This window comes from Zea mays, chromosome 6 (genome assembly GCF_902167145.1).
Source record: "Zea mays cultivar B73 chromosome 6, Zm-B73-REFERENCE-NAM-5.0, whole genome shotgun sequence".
NCBI classification, from domain to species: domain Eukaryota; kingdom Viridiplantae; phylum Streptophyta; class Magnoliopsida; order Poales; family Poaceae; genus Zea; species Zea mays.
In genome coordinates, this window is record NC_050101.1 from 144,810,385 (window position 1) to 144,831,753 (window position 21,369).

Consider the following 21,369-nt stretch of genomic DNA (forward strand, 5'->3'; position numbering starts at 1 on the left):
GCAAAGGAGAGGGAAAGACTACAAGTCCCGCTCCAAGAAGATTTGCTACAAGTGTGGTAAGCCTGGTCACTTTATAGCTAAATGTCCATTATCAAGTGATAGTGACAGGGGCGACGACAAGAAGGGCAAGAGGAGAGAAAAAAAGAGGTACCACAAGAAGAAGGGCGGCGATGCCCATGTTTGTCGGGAGTGGGACTCCGACAAAAGCTCAAGCGACTCCTCCTCCGACGAGGACGCCGCCAACATCGCCGTCACCAAGGGACTCCTCTTCCCCACCGTCGGCCACAAGTGCCTCATGGCAAAGGACGGCAAAAAGAAGAAGGTAAAATCAAGATCCTCCACTAAATATGAAACCTCTAGTGATGAGGATGATGCTAGCAATGAAGAGGATAACTTGCGTATTCTTTTTGGCAACCTTAACATGGAACAAAAAGAAAAATTGAATGAGTTAATTAGTGCTATTCATGAAAAGGATGACCTTTTGGATTCCCAAGAGGACTTCCTAATTAAAGAAAACAAGAAACATGTTAAGGTTAAAAATGCTTATGCTCTAGAAATAGAAAAATGTCAAAATTATCTAGTGAGCTAAGTACTTGCCGTGAGATGATTGACAACCTTAGGAATGAAAATGCTAGTTTAAATGCTAAGGTTGATTCACATGTTTGTAATGTTTCGATTCCCAATCCTAGAGATAATAATAATGATTTGCTTGCTAGGATTGAAGAATTAAACATTTCTCTTACTAGCCTTAGAGTAGAAAATGAAAATTTGATCGCTAAGGCTAAAGATTTTGATGTTTGCAATGTTACTATTTCCAACCTTAGAAGTGAAAATGACTTATTGCATGCTAAGGTTATAGAATTAAAATCTTGCAAACCCTCTACATCTATTGTTGAGCATGTATCTGTTTGTACTAGATGTAGAAATGTTGATATTGATGCTATTCATGATCATATGGCTTTAATTAAACAACAAAATGATCATATAGCAAAACTAGATGCTAAAATTGCCGAGCACAACTTAGAAAATGAGAAATTTAAATTTGCTCGCAGCATGCTTTATAATGGGAGACGCCCTGGCATTAAGGATGGCATTGGCTACCAAAGGGGAGACAATGTCAAACTTAGTGCCCCTCCTAAAAGATTGTCAAACTTTGTCAAGGGCAAGGCTCCCATGCCTCAAGATAACGAGGGTTACATTTTGTACCCTGCCGGTTATCCTGAGAGCAAGATTAGGAGAATTCACTCTAGGAAGTCTCACTCTGACCCTAATCATGCTTTTATGTATAAGGGTGAGACATCTAGGCAACCAACCCGTGCTAAGTTGCCTAAAAAGAAAACTCCTATTGCATCAAATGATCATAGTATTTCATTTAAAACTTTTGATGCATCATATGTGCTTACTAACAAATCCGGCAAGGTAGTTGCCAAGTTTGTTGGGGGCAAACACAAGGGATCAAAGACTTGTGTTTGGGTACCCAAAGTTCTTGTGTCTAATGCCAAAGGACCCAAAACCGTTTGGGTACCTAAAGTCAAGAACTAAATTTGTTTTGTAGGTTTATGCATCCGGGGGCTCAAGTTGGATACTCGACAGCGGGTGCACAAACCACATGACAGGGGAGAAGAAGATGTTCTCCTCATATGAGAAAAACAAAGATCCCCAACGAGCTATCACATTTGGGGATGGAAATCAAGGTTTAGTCAAAGGTCTTGGTAAAATTGCTATATCTCCTGACCATTCCATTTCCAATGTTTTTCTTGTTGATTCATTAGATTACAATTTGGTTTCCGTATCTCAATTATGTCAAATGGGCTACAACTGTCTATTCACTGATATAGGTGTCACTGTCTTTAGAAGAAGTGATGATTCAATAGCATTTAAGGGAGTGTTAGAGGGTCAGCTATACTTAGTAGATTTTGATAGAGCTGAACTCGACACTTGTTTAATTGCTAAGACTAACATGGGTTGGCTATGGCACCGCCGACTAGCCCATGTTGGGATGAAGAATCTTCATAAGCTTCTAAAGGGAGAACACATTTTAGGATTAACAAATGTTCATTTTAAGAAAGACAGGATCTGTAGCGCATGCCAAGCAGGAAAGCAAGTTGGAGCCCATCATCCACACAAGAACATCATGACGACCGACAGGCCGCTTGAGCTACTCCACATGGATCTATTCGGCCCGATTGCTTACATAAGCATCGGCGGGAGTAAGTATTGTCTTGTAATAGTGGATGATTATTCTCGCTTCACTTGGGTATTCTTTTTACAGGAAAAATCTCAAACCCAAGAGACCTTAAAGGGATTCTTGAGACGGGCTCAAAATGAGTTCGGGTTAAGGATCAAGAAAATAAGTAGCGACAACGGGACGGAGTTCAAGAATTCTCAAATCGAAGGCTTTCTTGAGGAGGAGGGCATCAAGCATGAGTTCTCTTCTCCCTACACCCCACAACAAAATGGTGTAGTGGAGAGGAAGAATCGAACTCTATTGGATATGGCAAGAACCATGCTTGATGAGTACAAGACATCGGACCGGTTTTGGGCCGAGGCGGTCAACACCGCTTGCTACGCCATCAACCGGTTGTATCTACACCGAATCCTCAAGAAGACATCATATGAACTCCTAACCGGTAAAAAGCCCAACATTTCATATTTTAGAGTTTTTGGTAGCAAATGCTTTATTCTTGTTAAAAGAGGTAGAAAATCTAAATTTGCTCCTAAAACTGTAGAAGGATTTTTACTTGGTTATGACTCAAACACAAGGGCATATAGGGTCTTTAACAAGTCCACTGGACTAGTTGAAGTCTCATGTGACGTTGTGTTTGATGAAACTAATGGCTCTCAAGTAGAGCAAGTTGATCTTGATGAGATAGGTGATGACGAGGCTCCATGTATCGCGCTAAGGAACATGTCCATTGGGGATGTGTGTCCTAAGGAATCCAAAGAGCCTCCAAGAGCACAAGATCAACCATCCTCCTCCACGCAAGCATCTCCACTGACTCAAAATGAGGATGAGGCTCAAGTTGATGAAGGGCAAGATCAAGAAGATGAGCCACCTCAAGATGATGGCAATGATCAAGGGGAAGATGCAAATGATCAAGAAAAGGAGGATGAGCAAGAACCAAGGCCGCCACACCCAAGAGTCCATCAAGCAATCCAACGAGATCACCCCGTCGACACCATCCTCGGCGACATTCATAAGGGGGTAACCACTAGATCTCGTGTTGCACATTTTTGTGAACATTACTCGTTTGTTTCCTCTATTGAGCCACACAGGGTAGAGGAAGCACTTCAAGATTTGGATTGGGTGGTGGCGATGCAAGAGGAGCTCAACAACTTCACTAGAAATGAGGTATGGCATTTAGTTCCACGTCCTAATCAAAATGTTGTAGGAACCAAATGGGTCTTCCGCAACAAGCAAGATGAGCATGGTGTGGTGACAAGGAACAAAGCTCGACTTGTGGCCAAAGGATACTCCCAAGTCGAAGGTTTGGATTTCGGTGAAACCTATGCACCCGTAGCTAGGCTTGAGTCAATTCGCATATTATTGGCCTATGCTACTTACCATGGCTTTAAGCTTTATCAAATGGACGTGAAAAGTGCCTTCCTCAATGGACCAATCAAGGAAGAGGTCTACGTTGAGCAACCCCCCGGCTTTGAAGATAGTGAGTATCCTAACCATGTTTATAAACTCTCTAAGGCGCTTTATGGGCTCAAGCAAGCCCCAAGAGCATGGTATGAATGCCTAAGAGATTTCCTTATCGCTAATGACTTCAAAGTCGGAAAGGCCGATCCTACTTTGTTCACTAAAACTCTTGCAAATGATTTGTTTGTATGCCAAATTTATGTTGATGATATCATATTTGGGTCTACTAACGAATCTACATGTGAAGAATTTAGTAGGATCATGACACAAAAGTTCGAGATGTCTATGATGGGGGAGTTGAAATATTTCTTAGGATGTCAAGTCAAGCAACTCCAAGAAGGCACCTTCATTTGCCAAACAAAGTACACTCAAGACATTCTAACCAAGTTTGGAATGAAGGATGCCAAGCCCATCAAGACACCCATGGGAACTAATGGGCATCTCGACCTCGACACGGGAGGTAAGTCCGTGGATCAAAAGGTATATCGGTCGATGATCGGTTCTTTACTCTATTTATGTGCATCTCGACCGGATATTATGCTTTCCGTTTGCATGTGTGCAAGATTCCAATCCGGCCCTAAAGAATCCCACCTTACGGCCGTAAAACGAATCTTGAGATATTTGGCTTATACTCCTAAGTTTGGGCTTTGGTACCCTCGGGGATCCACTTTTGATTTAATTGGTTATTCGGATGCCGATTGGGCGGGGTGTAAGATTAATAGGAAGAGCACATCGGGGACTTGCCAGTTCTTGTGAAGATCCTTGGTGTCTTGGGCTTCAAAGAAGCAAAATTCGGTCGCTCTGTCAACCGCCGAAGCCGAGTACATTGCCGCAGGTCATTGTTGCGCGCAATTACTTTGGATGAGGCAACCCCTGCGGGACTACGGTTACAAACTAACCAAAGTCCCTTTGCTATGTGATAATGAGAGTGCAATCAAAATGGCCGACAATCCCGTCGAGCATAGCCGCACTAAGCATATAGCCATTCGGTATCATTTTCTTAGGGATCACCAACAAAAGAGGGATATCGAGATTGCATACATTAATACTAAAGATCAATTAGCCTATATCTTTACCAAGCCACTTGATGAACAAACTTTTACCAAACTTAGGCATGAGCTCAATATTCTTGATTCTAGAAATTTCTTTTGCTAACCTGCACACATAGCTCATAAATATACCTTTGATCATGTCTCTTTCATATGCTATGACTAATGTGTTTTCAAGTCTATTTCAAACCAAGTCATAGGTGTATTGAAAGGGAATTGGAGTCTTCGGCGAAGACAAAGACTTCCACTCCGTAACTCATCCTTCGTCGTCACTCCGAGGCGCTCTCGATCCTTGGGGGAGAGAGCAAAGCAAAAGGCCTCCTACTTTGGTATAATCTTCACTCTTTTATTTATGACCAAAGGAGGAGAAAGTAATTTAGAGGGCTCTAATGACTCCATTTTTGGCGATTCATGCCAAAGGGGGAGAAAGTGTAAGCCCAAAGCAAAAGGACCGCACCACCACCTTAATTTTAAAAATATAATTTTCAATTGTCAATTTGGTATCTTCTTAAGTTCAAAAGAGGGAGAAAGTAGTATTTCAACATTGATTAATCAAAACCCTCTTGAACACTAAGAGGAGGATTTTATTCAGGGGGAGTTTTGTTTAGTCAAAGGAAAAGCATTTGAAACAGGGGGAGAAAATTTCAAAACTTGAAAATGCTTTGCAAACTCTTATTCATTTACCTTTGACTATTTGCAAAAGAACTTTGAAAAGATTTACAAAAGATTTTGCAAAAACAAAACATGTGGTGCAAGTGTGGTCCAAAATATTAAAAATGAAGAAACAATCCATGCATATTCTGTAAGTATTTATATTGGCTCAATTCCAAGCAACCTTTGCACTTATATTATGCAAACTAGTTCAATTATGCACTTCTATATTTGCTTTGGTTTGTGTTGGCATCAATCACCAAAAAGGGGGAGATTGAAAGGGAATTAGGCTTACACCTAGTTCCTATATAATTTTGGTGGTTGAATTGCCCAACACAAATCTTTGGACTAACTAGTTTGTTCTAGTGTATAAGTTATACAGGTGTCAAAGGTTCACAACAAGCCAATCGAAAAGACCAAAGTTGGGTTCAAAATAGAGAGCTAGAAGCATCCCGGAAGCCTCCCTGGTTTGGCGCACCGGACTGTCCGGTGGCGCACCGGACAGTGTCCGGTGCACCAGGGGGCCTCGCGCTGAACTCATCAGCCTCGGGATTTTCCAGGAGCCGGCGCGCTATAATTCACCGGACTGTCCGGTGTACACCGGACAGTGTCCGGTGCTCCAACGGGACGCGGCTCTGGAACTCGCCAGCCTCGGGATTTTACAAAGGCTGCTCCGCTATAATTCACCGGACTGTCCGGTGCATCTTCGGAGCAACGGCTACTTCGGCGCCAACTGCTACCTGCTGTGCATTTAATGCGCGCGCAGCGCGCGCAGAAGGCAGGCGCGCCCATACCGACGCACCGGACACTGAACAGTGCATGTCCGGTGCGCCACCGGACATCGAGGCGGGCCCAGAAGTCAGAACTCCAATGGTCAAATTCCAACGGCTCTGGTGACGTGGCTGGGGCACCGGACATGTCCGGTGTGCACCGGACTGTCCGGTGCGCCATCGAACAGACAACCTCCACCAACGGTCAAGTTGGTGGTTGGGGCTATAAATACCCCAACCACCCCACCATTCATGGCATCCAAGTTTTCCACTTCTCAACCACTTACAAGAGCTAGGCATTCAATTCTAGACACACAAAAGAGATCAAATCCTCTCCAACTCCACACAAGCCTTTAGTGATTAGCGAGAGAGATTTGCCGTGTTCTTTTGAGCTCTTGCGCTTGGATTGCTTCTTTTCTTTCTCACTTGTTCTTGTGATCAAAACTCCATTGTAATCAAGGCAAGAGGCACCAAGTGTGTGGTGACCCTTGCGGGGAAGTTTTGTTCCCGGCTTTGATTTGACAAGAGAAGCTCACTCGGTCAGAAGGACCGTTTGAGAGAGGGAAGGGTTGAAAGAGACCCGACCTTTGTGGCCTCCTCAACGGGGAGTAGGTTTGCGAAAACCGAACCTCGGTAAAACAAATCCTCGTGTCATACTTCTTATTTGCTTGAGATTTGTTTTGCGCCCTCTCTCGCGGACTCGTTTATATTTCTAACGCTAACCCGGCTTGTAGTTGTGTTTATATTTGTAAATTTTAGTTTCGCCCTATTCACCCCCCTCTAGGCGACTATCATTTACAATCTGAAAATGCAGAATATGAACTGGGCATTCAGAACTCTGAACTGGGCGCTCGGTTACATCCTGGACAGAGAACAGTTGATGCTTAAATATAACTGCGCTCTGTTACTAATGAACAAACGTGACTAGTCCAATGGTAACTTCTTGCTACTGTGAATCCTGGTGTCTTGTGTTCGAGCTTGGGAGATAGGTAGGTTTTTTGGTTTTGTTTACATTTTTCAATCATTTTTGTATTTTTCTTTTATTTATTTACATGTATAGCACCAGTTTCTCCAAATCATTTCAACCTTTTTTTGGGGTGTTGATGGAGGTGTACCATGATGTTTTGTGCCGGTGCAATTTTTAGAACTAGTTTAACTATTAATGTAAGTATTTGTTATTTTACTAAAGAATAAGTGCTAAAAAACCTTAGGTAGCTAGAAAAATCTAGAAACTTGCATGTACACTTCATTTTGGTGTACAATGTTGACAAAAAAATGCAATTTATTCTGACAAAGTGGTGACATACATCCTACAAAAATGCATACATCCCTCATATAAGGCTAATTACTAAGTGAGAGATGTTCATCACTACAGGAAACGCCTAAATTTTCATGGGCCAAAAACCCACGAAAAAAAGCTTAAACCGACGAAAATAGATTATTTTCGTCGGCATACCGACGAAAATAGCCGCCGAAAATATGTTAGACGAAAATAAGCAACTATTTTCGTCGGCACCGACGAAAATAACATATTTTCGTCGACACCGACGAAAATAACATATTTTCGTCGGTTTGTCCAAGGCCGACGAAAATACACAGGCTATTTACGTGGGCCTCTTGGGCCGACGAAAATACAACAACCATTTTCGTGGGCCTCTGTGGCCGACGAAAATACAGCAGCTACAGCAGCTATTTTCATGGGCCTCTTCGGCCGACGAAAATAGCTGTTGTATTTTCGTCGGCCTCCGAACAGGCCGACGAAAATTAATGATACCCCCCCAAAACAGATTTTTCTGCACCTTTTAATTCACAGCAAAATACACATAATCCACAATGACATATACAGATTTCACAAGCAATACAGATTTCACAAACCACATTCACAAGCAATACCATAATTGTTTCAAACATAGTCCATACATAGTTCATACAGTTCATACAGTTTCAATACCATAATCACATCTATAATAAAGTGTATACATAGTCCATACATAGTCTATAATCAAACTCACTCCTGCGGGCTGTGGGAGTTTTGGCCACTCCCTCCTCCGCCACCAGGAAGGTGGCCACTCCCTCCAGAACCATGGACGAGGAAGCCTTGGACGTTGGCAGCACCCTCCGATCCCTGAGCATTTGACACTGAACCCTGCAATTCATCAAGCATTCAAATAAGGTTGTGTATTGCTATCCCTAATGTTTGGTCACGATTTGCATAAAATTAAACATGGAACGTCACCTGTGATCCTGCATGCATCCACGGGTACTGTTGTGCTGGCCACCCCAGAGGTGGTGGCACCCACCCCGTCGGTGGCGGTGCCATCCACGCTTGAAATGGCTGAGAGCCCGCCGGTGGCTGGAAGACCGGTGGCACCCATCCCCGGACTGGCTGCGATCCTTGGGGTGGTGGAGGCGTCCAAGTGCCTGGAGGTGCCTGCGTCCACCCAACACCGGTCCCGGGTGGCTGCGACGCTGGAGCTTGTCCTGGCCACTGTCCCCATCCTTGTGCCTGCGAGCCATTTTTGATAATAAAAAAGAGTTGCTATGGAATTGAAGTGTTCAGATAGTGTTACCTGGGGAGGGCGAAAAGCGGGCAAGTTCATATCAGGGCCGAGTTTAGTAGTCATTTCCTGCAAATGGATGCAACGTTAGAATCGCAACATTATACTTTGAATTCAATGACAACACGTGATGAGATAAACGAATTACCTGAAAATAAGAAGCCATATATTGCGTCAGCTGCCCAACCTGCTCCTGCGCTGCTCGAGCCTGCTCCTGTGCTGCTCGAGCCTGCTCCTGTGCTGCCCGAGTCTCCTCCTCCAGCTGAGCCTCTCGAGCAGACCTGGAGGAGCGAGAACTCCCTCCCGAAGACGATGCCTTCCCTTGACCTATTGTCCTGTTATAATCCACAACGCCGGTGCCAAAGGCAAACCTGCATGATACACATAGTTGAGCCATTAAGTGGACACATTCTTGTTAATGAAATCGTCGAATCAAACACAAACACCTCACCTGCCATGCTTTCTACCCCCACCACTGTGGTACAACGCCGAGACATCTAAGTCTGAATGCATCCAGTCGAAGTCAGGCCCATGGCGTTGAGTCATTTCCTCCCCATATGCATTCTGCAAAGAAAGTTAGAGTTGGAGTTAGACACAAAATATGCAATTTAATTCGTAAATACAAACTTGTTTACCATTTTCTCCCTTGCCGCCTCGCTGCATAGCACATCAGGGTTAGCCGGATCAGGGCCACGGTGACCACGGACGTAAACCTCCATAAAACTTGGAGCAACTCCACTTTCAGCTTCCTGCATGAAAAAGAAGAGTTAAACCATAGAATTTTCATAGATGTAATATACAAGTTTGATTTATATACTTACCATGCGGCGTGCGGTACCAAGGTGTCCATCGGCGCCGTACCTATGCCCCGGTCCTTCAGTGCCACGGTTGACACGGTGCTTGTTGGACTCTGCAATCCACTCAGGCGACGCCCATCTCTTTGCCAACCACCTCCAGGCTTCCATGTCCTTCGCCAGCCAATCCACAACGCTCTCCAGGTACTGCTCCTCTGTGAGGTAGATCTCATTGGCCCCTAATGCTTTGCTCATTTTCTGCCCCTTTATCTTCTTGTAGTAGTAGTTGACGGCCGCGATGCGAGCATTGTACATGGCATCCTTGATGACCTTATCAGCGCACTTCCGAAAGTGCCTCTTCACACGTGCCCACTGAGCCTGATCGTCCTCGATGTCATCCGGCAATTCGAACCTCCCCTACATATCAATGGAGAAGTTAAGTTAAAGTAAGATTAGGAGAAGCAATAATTCAGTGAATTGCTTATATACGAAAGTAAACTCACCCAGAACTCGTCCCACACAGCCACCTGACAAGTCCTTCGTTTTTTTTCCGAACTTCCCCCTCCGCTACTGCTTTCCCCTGACTCCCCTGGCTGGACATAGTCCTTTAGACCCCAGTCAGCCCACTGCATAGCCGCGAACCTCTCGCCATTGAGCTCCACCATGCCAGGGTAGTAGAAGCGACAGAGGCTACCCAACACCGCGTTCACCTTGGGACGTCTGCCTGTACCGTCCCAAGTCAAGTCTTCCCATGACCTACAAACATTAATAAAAAAAGTAAACCAGTGCAATCACGTTCACATTAAAAAATTAACACAACAGAAATAAGCCCCACCATTCTCCATGCGGCCGGATGAGCCTCCTCTCGGCAGGTCTCGGACCAAGCGCATTGCTCTTCTTATACCTAAGTATACAAGTAAATTCAATATGATGAAATGATAAAAAATTAATATCAATTAAACTAATATGCATAATAATACCTGAAGGACGTAGAACCATCTGACGCGTCGCCCGTGCTGCCTGCCCCCATAGGGTCAACCTCCTCATCCTGCTCACCCTCCTCATCCTGCTCACCCTCCTCACCCTGCACATGAGCATCCTGCTGAGGAGTCTCCTGCTCACCCTCCTCACCCTGCACTTCGTCTAGACAGTCGAGAAGTTGCTGCTGCCTCTGTCGGCTCTGTGAGGTGCCCTGAAAAAGCCCACTGCCCGAGCTGTCCTCGCTGGCCGCGCTGCCCCCACTCCTCCTCGATCTCCTATGCTTGAACATGTTCAACTGTAGATAAATTAATGTCAAACCACAGTATATGAAACAAATAATATGAAAATTACTGTATACATAGCTTAATTGATTAACTAAAAGAAACATACTAATCAAAAGTCATCCGCATCCGATGATGCTTCTTCGGCTCGTTGTTTATTCATACGCTCTTGATTTCGTTGGATCCTTATTGATCTTCTAACGACGACAGGTCGTTTGCGCTTTGACCTAGGTTCTTCAATTAAGTCGCTTGAATTGCAACAGAGATTTTCAAGGCCTTCTCCATTGGTCACATGGAATCGGTGAGCTATGTCTTGATTCGACGCCGCTTCTGGTTGAAAAACAGCGTCATCGTTGTCCCTGCTCGTATTCACGTAGTCAGCACTCTCTGGAGCGACGACTTGTGGGTTGACTTTGATTGCAACCCACCAAGCCCTAAGGCTTGGGTGAGGATATGGCAGGTAGTACACCTGTTTTGCCTGATTTGCAAGGACAACATCGCTCATACTGCTCGGAATCCTAGAGCTATGCTTCACCTCGACATTACCATACTTGTCGACACGAGTCCCACTATGAGCATCAAACCAGTCGCACTCGAAAAACACGACTTTAAGTTCTTTGGGGCCATCGAAAATCAACTCTACAATGTTTTGAAGAACACCGTAATAGTCCACTACTTTGTCATCGTCAACATATGAACTTGCCAACACACCACTATTGGTGGTGGCTGCCAATGGTCGACTCTTCTCCAATTTCGCGGTTCGGAAGCGATATCCATTTACATCATAGCGAGTATAGTTCCGGACGGACACAGAGGTATGTGCCATTTGCTGCAAGTCTGGGTGCACAGAGTTTTTGGAAACCTATACAAGGAATTAGTATATGCATTATATCTTCCAAGTCCAAAATTCAAAGATTAAGTATGGACAATGACAGAATGACAATTACTAACATAATTACGAAACCACTGCACGAAGTTTGGTCCACCTTTCAACCCATCACGTCGAAGATTTTCTAATTGGATGGCCGTAGGTTTACTAGTAGATTTCCAACATTCTTCATCAAACATGCTGGACATATTAGAAACATGGACATTACACACTATAGAAATTATGAGATGAGAAAATGGAAGTAACTATGAGGAAAACTTACTCGAACGCCTCCTGTGTGCTGTCAATATTGCTATACATATATAGCATTAGCGTGTTCAAATCTGATCCTTCAATGTGACGTACACTCCCTTTTCCAACTGCTTTACCCGGATTCGCAAAAATTTGAAGGGTGCTTTGGGGCGATTCATTTTCGACATGAAGTCGCACTGAAGGAGCAAACACATTGTTGGCTCGAGTGAAATACCTGGTTGAGAATTGAGATATCTCCTTAAGGGCAAAAGCCTCCGCAATACACCCTTCGACTCTAGCCTTGTTGCGAACAGACGCCCTGAGCTTTTTCAACGCCCTTTCTATAGGATACATCCACCTGAATTGCACTGGTCCGCCTACCAAAGCTTCCCAAGGCAAATGCACAATTAGATGTTGCATCACATTGAAGAATCCTGGCGGGAAAACCTTTTCAAATTTACAAATAAGAATTGGAATTTCTTTCTCAAATTTCTGCATCAACCTCTTCGATACCGTCTTTGCGCATACTTCCCTATAGAAGTAACTCAGCTCTGCAAATATGCTCCAAAGCTCATCCTTAAAATAGCCTCGAAACATCACGGGCATCAGCCTCTCCATAATAATATGGTAGTCATGGCTTTTCAAACCGATCAATTTACCGGTCTTCAGATTGACTGTCCGTTTCAGATTTGCCGCATATCGATCTGGAAATTTCAGATTCTTCAACCACTTAAATATTTCTTTCCTTTCATCTGGCTTGAGGCAGTAATCAGCTCGCGGCCTACTCTCATGCCCTTTATCGCTTACTTTCAACTCGAGCATCGGTCTCTTACAAATTTCAGCCATGTCTTTTCTTGCCTTCATATTATCTTTCGTTTTATCAGTCACATCGAAACATGTGCTTATGATGCTTTCAGCAACGTTACGCTCTTGGTGCATCAAGTCTATGTTGTGCGGCATGATCAAGGCTTTTGCATACGGAAGCTCCCATATTGATGAAATATGGGTCCAGTTGTGGTCCTCCCCGTAGCCTTGAAACCTATCATTTTCTCCTTGCTTCAGACAAGCATGCCATGCCATTATCTGCGGTGCAGTTTGCCTCTTTGGTGGCCCATTTCTGATTTTGGCTCCACTTCTGAATGCAGTAAGCGAATTCCTGAAATCATGCTTGAATGGAGTCCAACGTCGATGAGCATCAAAGAATGACACTTTCCCACCATGCTTCAATCTGAATGCATCCGTATCATTCATACATATGGGATAGCACAACCGACCATGAACACACCATCCAGACCAATCTCCATACGCTAGCAGATCATGCACTGACCATAAATAAGCAGCGCGCATGGTAAACTCCTTTTCAGTATGGCTGTCATAAGCCTTCACACCTCTCCACAATTGTTTCAGCTCTTCAATTAAAGGGCGAACAAACATATTCAGCTTTGGCCCTAGATGCTCGGGGCCTGGGATGACTAGTGCAAGGAACATGAACTCTTCTTTATTGACCAACTCAGGAGGAAGATTATATGGCACAATGAAGACAGGCCAACACGAGTAAGGGCTTGCACTGGTATTGAAAGGTGTGAATCCGTCCGTCGATAGACCAAGCCGTACACTCCTAGGGTCGTTTGCAAATTCAGGATCAAACTCGTCAAATGCCTTCCACGCATCACCGTCCGACGGATGGACCATTATGTCTGGATCAGTGACGAGACGTACACCATTCTTTGGCCACGTCATATGCTGAGCTATTTCCTTGTTGAGGAACAACCTTGAAAGCCGAGGAATGATGGGCAACCGACGAAGTTGCTTAGCTGCGACCTTCGTAACAACCAATTCACCCTCATCATTTGTCACCTCGACATATCTAGAAGCTTCGCAATGCTTACAACGGTCCAGCTTGTCATCCTCCTTAAAGAATAGCATGCAACTGTTGGGACACACGTCGATCTTCTCATATGTCATCCCAAGACCAGCCAACATCTTCTTTGCGAAGTACATATTCTTTGGCAACTTATGATTCTCCGGGAGAACCTCGCCCATCAGTTGGACGATGTCATTGTAAGCACTGTTTGAAATGTTGTGCTTCGACTTTATCGCCATTAGTCTTGTGAGAGTCCCAAGAACTGACATCTGAGTGTGCTCGTGCAGTCTCTCTTCTCCCGCGGCGAGTAGCCGGAAGAATTCCTGAGCATCGCGTGGAAGCTGCCCCGGCTCCTCAGCATTCATTTCAACGTCCCTACCAAGATCATGCAACATGTCGTCCATCCTATCATGATCATCATCAAGTTCCACCTCCGCGTCAACGTGTCTAATAGACTCTCCATGACAGTACCATACAAGGTAGTTCGGCATAAACCCACTTTTGCAAAGGTGTTTCTCCATTTCTTCCTTCTTCTGAGGCCACTTGTTCTCGCAGCGATTGCAAGGACACTTCACTAGACGACCAGTTGCATCTTTGAAAGCGTGCTCAAGAAAAACCTTTGTTACAACCATCCATTCATTCGAATGTGCCCCATCCTTTCTCCACCCGTCATACATCACCCTCCGATCACCGTCCATTTCAAAGGCTAATTAAACAAAAGATAAATAACATCAACGATCGTCCGTGGCTTAGGTGAACTCCCTATTAGGTAAAGGCCCTAAACCCACCCAAGAGTGTAGGCCGATGCTTGTGATTTGTGACGTGTAGCCTACGATTGCCGTGAAATTTCGGCAGCATAACCCCGCTGCTCTCCAAGCACACGCCTGAACATGGTGTGTTGGAGAACAACTGGGTTACACAACCGAAATTCCCCGTCAATCGTAAGGCACATGTCACAAATCACAAGCATCGGCCTACACTCTCAGGCTGTCCAAAATACGTGGACAATTCCGGAACGGCAAACCTCACAAGCCAATGTGACGTTCGCTGTTCCCGAACGGGTGACACATACGGTTTGCTACGGTTAATGATTAAAACTAAACTCTAAACATTAAAAAATAACTCGGAGACAAATATGAATTTGAATTAAAGCAAACAACAGTTAAACTAATCACAACACGACAAGATGACTAATATAAATTAATGACTTTCAACATAAAAAGTGACTTTGGCTTGTTCCCACATAAAAAGTGACTTTAAGTGACTTTGACTTGAAGCCTATATGATGGTGAACAAGTTTCTTTAAGTGACTTTGGCTTGTTCCCACATAAAAAGTGGAGAAAAATGCCCCCAAAGATCAGCTGCTAGGCATTTCTGTAACTGAATTTGGAAGCACTGAGCGTAAAAGTACTCCCAAATACTCCCAAATACCCTACCTAGCTACTACCAGCATAGATTTTTTTCATCACCAAGGTACCAGATCAGTGGCACCACCAATGTAGCAGCAGATCCAGCAATGTAGGCCACATCCTTCATGGTCATAATATGAGTTTACCAAACGGAGAATCATGAGGCAAGGCAATGCGCTGCGCCCACTGACTCTACAACCGAAAAAGGAAGCAGGAAATCAATGGCTGGACCTGGCGTGCTCATATCCTTCGCAACATGCAGCGGCTATGTCCTATCCTATGTGCTAGGATAGGAACGCAAAATCTGCAGCTTTGCAGACGTTTGTTTATGTTTTATACTGGAGTATGAACCCATCTACGCGACGTAACGGCCGGCAAAATGTGAGAAGTTGATGGCAGAATAAAAGAGAAAAACAAAGGATAACACATGCATGCTCTCGAGACTCGAGCTCAACTGGACACATCACACATCGCAGGCTAAACAAAAGCTGCACAGGTCTGGTTGTTTTCTTTTGCTTTTGGTTTAGGCTCATTTCTTGGGCCGTTGCGCAACCAACCTGTGAGAATTTAGAATAGCGGAGACAAGAACTGGGTCAGATCTTAAAGGTACCTGCCCACCGGTTCCCTCGAGCTCGAGGCGGATATCAACTTATTGAGCTTCCTCCACTTCCCAACAGACAGCAAGCACAGCAGCCTTGTTATCTATCTATCTTCCCAAAGCTGAAGAAGGAGGCCCAGAAGTTAACAGTCGGGCCTTGTAATTAACCGGAGAGAAATACGAAAACTAGTAGCGAAAGGAAAACAAAGAAGTGAACTGGATGGACTGAGCTGAAGAATCCATATATATCACATGCATGATATCCACTGCGGAAACAGAGATTTTCGGTTGAGCGCAGGGCAGGGCAGGATTGCGCAGAGAGTAGAATGGACAATGCATCGGACTAGCAAGCGGTGGCTTCCTTACCGGTGTCGGAGTAGGTCGATCCAGATCCGTCCGGTTGGATCTCCGCCGCGCCGTGGCGGGTTCGGAGGCGGTGGCGAGAGGTGGGGCGGCGGCGGAATGGTGATGAGAGACGGACGGAGTGCGGAGGAGGGGGAGAGCCTACACGCGATGAGGCCGAGATGGATCCGGAGATGGATCCTGGACTTGGGGTTGGGAGCAGGCCGGCGGCTGTGGTCGGGTGGTAGGCTAGCTGTGGCTGAGTGCGCCAGACACGAGCGAGAAGGTCGGGCTGAGTGCGGCGCTGCGGGATTGGGACGAACGAGCGAGTGCGGCAGGCCGAGATGGACGATTTAGGGCCACTATTTTCGTCGGCCTCAGTGAGGCCGACGAAAATACGCCACATTTTCGTCGGTCCAGAGGCCCACGAAAATAACTTCCGTATTTTCGTGGGCCTGCCCACGAAAATATACCCCGGCCCACGAAAATACGCCACATTTTCGTCGGTCACGAGGCCGACGAAAATAACAACCGTATTTTCGTGGGCCGGCCGACGAAAATAACACGGCCCACGAAAATTTATGCGTTTCTTGTAGTGCATGCTTGTGATGGATCTATACTACCACTTTCTCCAAATCATTTTAAACTTTAATGGCATGTTTATTGAACCAACTTATGATGTTGTGTGCATTTATGCATTTTCCAGACCTAGTTTACTAATTACTGTAATTATTTGTTGTATTTCGTAAAGATATTTGTTACAATACCATAACCTAGCTAGAAAAATCTAAAAACTTGCATGTACACTTCATTTTGGTGTACAATGTTGACAAAAAATGTAGTTTATTCTGACAAAGTGGTGACATACATCCTACAAAAATGCATACATCCCTCATATAAGGCTAATTACTAAGTGAGAGATGTTCATGCTTGTGATGGATCTATACTACCACTTTCTCCAAATCATTTTAAACTTTAATGGCATGTTTATTGAACCAACCTATGATGTTGTGTGCAGTTATGCATTTTTCAGACCTAGTTTACTAATTACTGTAATTATTTGTTGTATTTCGTAAAGATATTTGTTACAATACCATAACCTAGCTAGAAAAATCTAAAAACTTGCATGTACACTTCATTTTGGTGTACAATGTTGACAAAAAAATACAGTTTATTCTGACAAAGTGGTGACATACATCCTACAAAAATGCATACATCCCTCATATAAGGCTAATTACTAAGTGAGAGATGTTCATGCTTGTGATGGATCTATACTACCACTTTCTCCAAATCATTTTAAACTTTAATGGCATGTTTATTGAACCAACCTATGATGTTGTGTGCAGTTATGCATTTTTCAGACCTAGTTTACTAATTACTGTAATTATTTGTTGTATTTCGTAAAGATATTTGTTACAATACCATAACCTAGCTAGAAAAATCTAAAAACTTGCATGTACACTTTATTTTGGTGTACAATGTTGACAAAAAAATGCAATTTATTCTGACAAAGTGGTGACATACATCCTACAAAAATGCATACATCCCTCATATAAGACTAATTACTAAGTGAGAGATGTTCATGCTTGTGATGGATCTATACTACCACTTTCTCCAAATCATTTTAAACTTTAATGGCATGTTTATTGGACCAACCTATGATGTTGTGTGCAGTTATGCATTTTTCAGACCTAGTTTACCAATTACTGTACTTAATTGATGCATTTCGTAAAGATATTTGTTACAATACCATAACCTAGCTAGAAAAATCTAAAAACTTGCATGGACCATTCATTTTGGTGTACAATGTTGACAAAATAGTTTCAACTCATTCGGACAAAGTGGTGACACACATCCTAAGAAAGGCATACATCTCTCATATAAGGCTAATTACTAAGTGAGAGATGCTATTGCAAGTGAGAGATGTATAGTACCACTATGTCAAAAATATTTCAAAATATTATAACATGATCATAAACCAAACTAATGTGTCCATGAATAGATAATTGCAAAAAATCATAGAGATAAATAAAAAACAAAGAATTAATATAAAATGGTAGGCAAAACACAAAAAATGTCTCCTTGCAGGCGCTTGAACCTAGGAGCTCGGTCTTATAGTTAGCAGGTCAAACATTGAGCTATGCACGTGTTTTCGATATATACCCAGCGCTAGTATACTTAAACGCATTAGCCTCCGCATTGCCAAACACATTGGGCGCCAAAAAACATGTTTCGTCGTCGTCACTAAAACAGACTCCGCTCTCATCCTCTATCTCCCGCACTCCTCTTATTTCTCCCCCACTCCTCTTCTTTCTCCCCCACTATTTTCTCCAAACCTAATCGCCGCCGCCGGGACACGACGGCTGTCGACGACCTGCCCCCTCGACCAGGTACCTCACCGCCGCTGCTGGGACACATCACTACACCAAAATCATACACTTCCTACGGTTTTTTAACTTCCTACAGCTTTTATAAAAAACCGTAGGAAATACATAACTTCCGAGAGGCAACTGGTACCTCTAGGAAATAAACATAACTTCCTACAGTTTTTTATAAAAGCTGTCGGAAGTTAAAAAACCGTAGGAACTTATCTAACTTCCTACGGTCTCCTCTAGGAAGTTAGGTTCCATCCGTTCACAAGACAATAGAATAGCTAACTTCCTACGGCTGGCTCTAGAAAGTTAGCTGCCCAGATAACTTCCTACGGCTTCCTCTAGGAAGTTAGCTTTGAGCTGTTGACCAGTCAACCGAAAACATAACTTCCTACGGCTGGCTCTAGGAAGTTATCTGGGCAGCTAACTTCCTACGGCCTCTTGTAGGATGTTAGGATTCATCTGTTGACCGGTCAAACGAAAATCTAACTTCCTACAGCTGGCTGTAGGAAGTTAATTAACTTCCTAGAGGCAAAGCATAAACTCTAGGAAGTTACCTAACTTCCTACGGCTTTACTCTAGGAAGTTATATTTTTAGCTTTTACCTCCATCTTCTCTCACCTTTCACAGCCCGCACGCCATTCTTTCCTTTACAGCCTGCACGCCATTCTTCTCTCACCTTTTACAGCCGCGCCGCCGCCCGCCCCGCCCCGGCCGCCGCCGACCCCGGCCGCCGCCTGCCCCGGCCGCCGCCGACCGCGCCCGCTGTCCCGGCCCCACCGGCCGCGCCCGCTGTCCTAGGCCCGAGCAGCCGCCGCCGCCTGCGTCCACAACCGAGCCGCCGCCGGCCCACAACCGAGGAGCGCCCCCCGCGTGCGTCCGCCCCCGAGGAGGCCATCCCGGCAGCGCCCGCCACCGGCAGCTCCCACCCCGCGGCTGTCTCTCCCACCCCCGGCAGCGCCCGTCCACGAGGAGCTCGCCCCGACAGCGCCCGCCCCCGGTAGTGCCTGGTGTTCGTGCGCACGGCCGCCTCGCCCCCCGTCGACCCCGCCCGTGTCGGCGCCCGCTGCGCAGCCACGACTCCGCCGTGGACGTCCCCGACCCAAATCATCGATCTGCACCCACTGCAACCGTCAGGTACTGTGTTTATACTTTTTTTATTTTTTTATTCAATGTGCTAACTTCCGAGAGTTTACTCAAATAATGCCGTAGGTAGTTAGGTTAATTAACTTGATTGGCTAACCGCTGCATATAGTTTAGCTATGCTAAACTCTTTTATGTTATGGCTAAAATTAAGTTTATGTTTGATTAATAATATGGTGGGTGAGGACCTTCGATGAAAATTAATCTTGTATGTTATGGCTAAAATTAATCTTGTATGTTATGGCTAAAATTAAGTTTATGTTTGATTAATAATATGGTGGCTAACCGCTGCATATAGTTAGGTTAATTAAGCTTATCGTGAAAATTTATAAATCACGTGTTATTTTATTTTAGCATCAAATATGGTGGGTGAGGACCGTCGATGGATGTATGAAGGTTGGCGTATGAATCATCCCTCGATGGAGTGGATAAGAAAGACAGAGAATTTTATTGATCGTGCTTTTGCTTTGTCAAGAGGCACGGATGTGCGATGTCCATGTAGTATGTGTCGGGGTTTGTAGATGCCAAGACAAGAGAACTCTGTCGGGGCACCTTTGCAAATATGGCTACATGCCTAACTATGAAGTCTGGGTGTATCACGGCGAGGAGTTTCCCCGTGAAAATGTGTTTGAAGCCCACAACAATGATGACGTGGAATATGATAGAATGGAAGAGATGCTTTAAGATTTAAGGGAGGATCCTGATTTTGTGTTTCCACCACATAGTAAGGAGCTACCTCTAGATGTTAAAAAGTTCTTTGACCTCCTTAAGGCTGCAGAAGAACCATTGCATGAACACACAAAAGTTTCCATCCTTGCTTTCGTGACTCGACTTATGGCTATTAAGTCTAAGTACGTGTTCTCGAACAATTGTTACAACGAGCTCTTGATCTTAATCAGCGAAGTGTTTCCACCAAATCACAAGATGCCGAAAGACGTGTATCAATGCAGGAAACTGCTCTCTTGTCTAGGTATGGACTATCAAAAAATCGATGTTTGTCCAGATAATTGTATGCTTTTCTGGAAGGATCATCAGAATGATAAGAAGTGTCAGCGTGGCAACTTCGAGGAAGACTTGGGAAGCCCAATTTCATTAATTGGTTCCGAGCTCATGTAAATAAATTAACACTATTATTCTACTTTATATATTATGTTTAAGAAATCTAATTTCACTATCTAATTGACAGTGTGATAAAATTCCAAATTTAGACGAGGACTTGCTTCAGATGTCTTACGCAATCGTAAAAGTCAGAAGTTACGGTCGTTACGACATTAAGGGGTTTCGTTTTCGTTCGGCCAAATTTGAGTCTACTCGTCCATTTGCGGCGACAAGAAATACTGGAGTTGTATGCAGGGCAGTCGATGATCGTGGAAGAGAGATGAATTATTATGGAGTTATTAATGACATACTCGAGTACGACTTTGCTGGTAGCAAAAATCTTAAGGTGGTGTTTTTCAAATGTGATTGGTTTGATCCTAATCAAGGGACTGTAGAAAACCAATTTGGCATGGTAGAAGTCAAACATGAGCTCACAACAAATGCATGTAGCAAATTTGTTCTTGCTCACCAAGTTGACCAGGTGTACTACATACCATATCCATGTACAAAGCTGGAAGCCACGTGGGTAGTGTACAAAGTTAATCCTCGTGAACGGTTACACAACAAGGGTGAATGGTTCGAGACAGAAGTTGAAGAAATTTATCAAGAAGATGAACTCCCAACCAATTTTAATATAGATACTGAGGTTTTGCCAGAATCCTTAGTGGGAGATTCGGAAGATGTAGTAAGTCC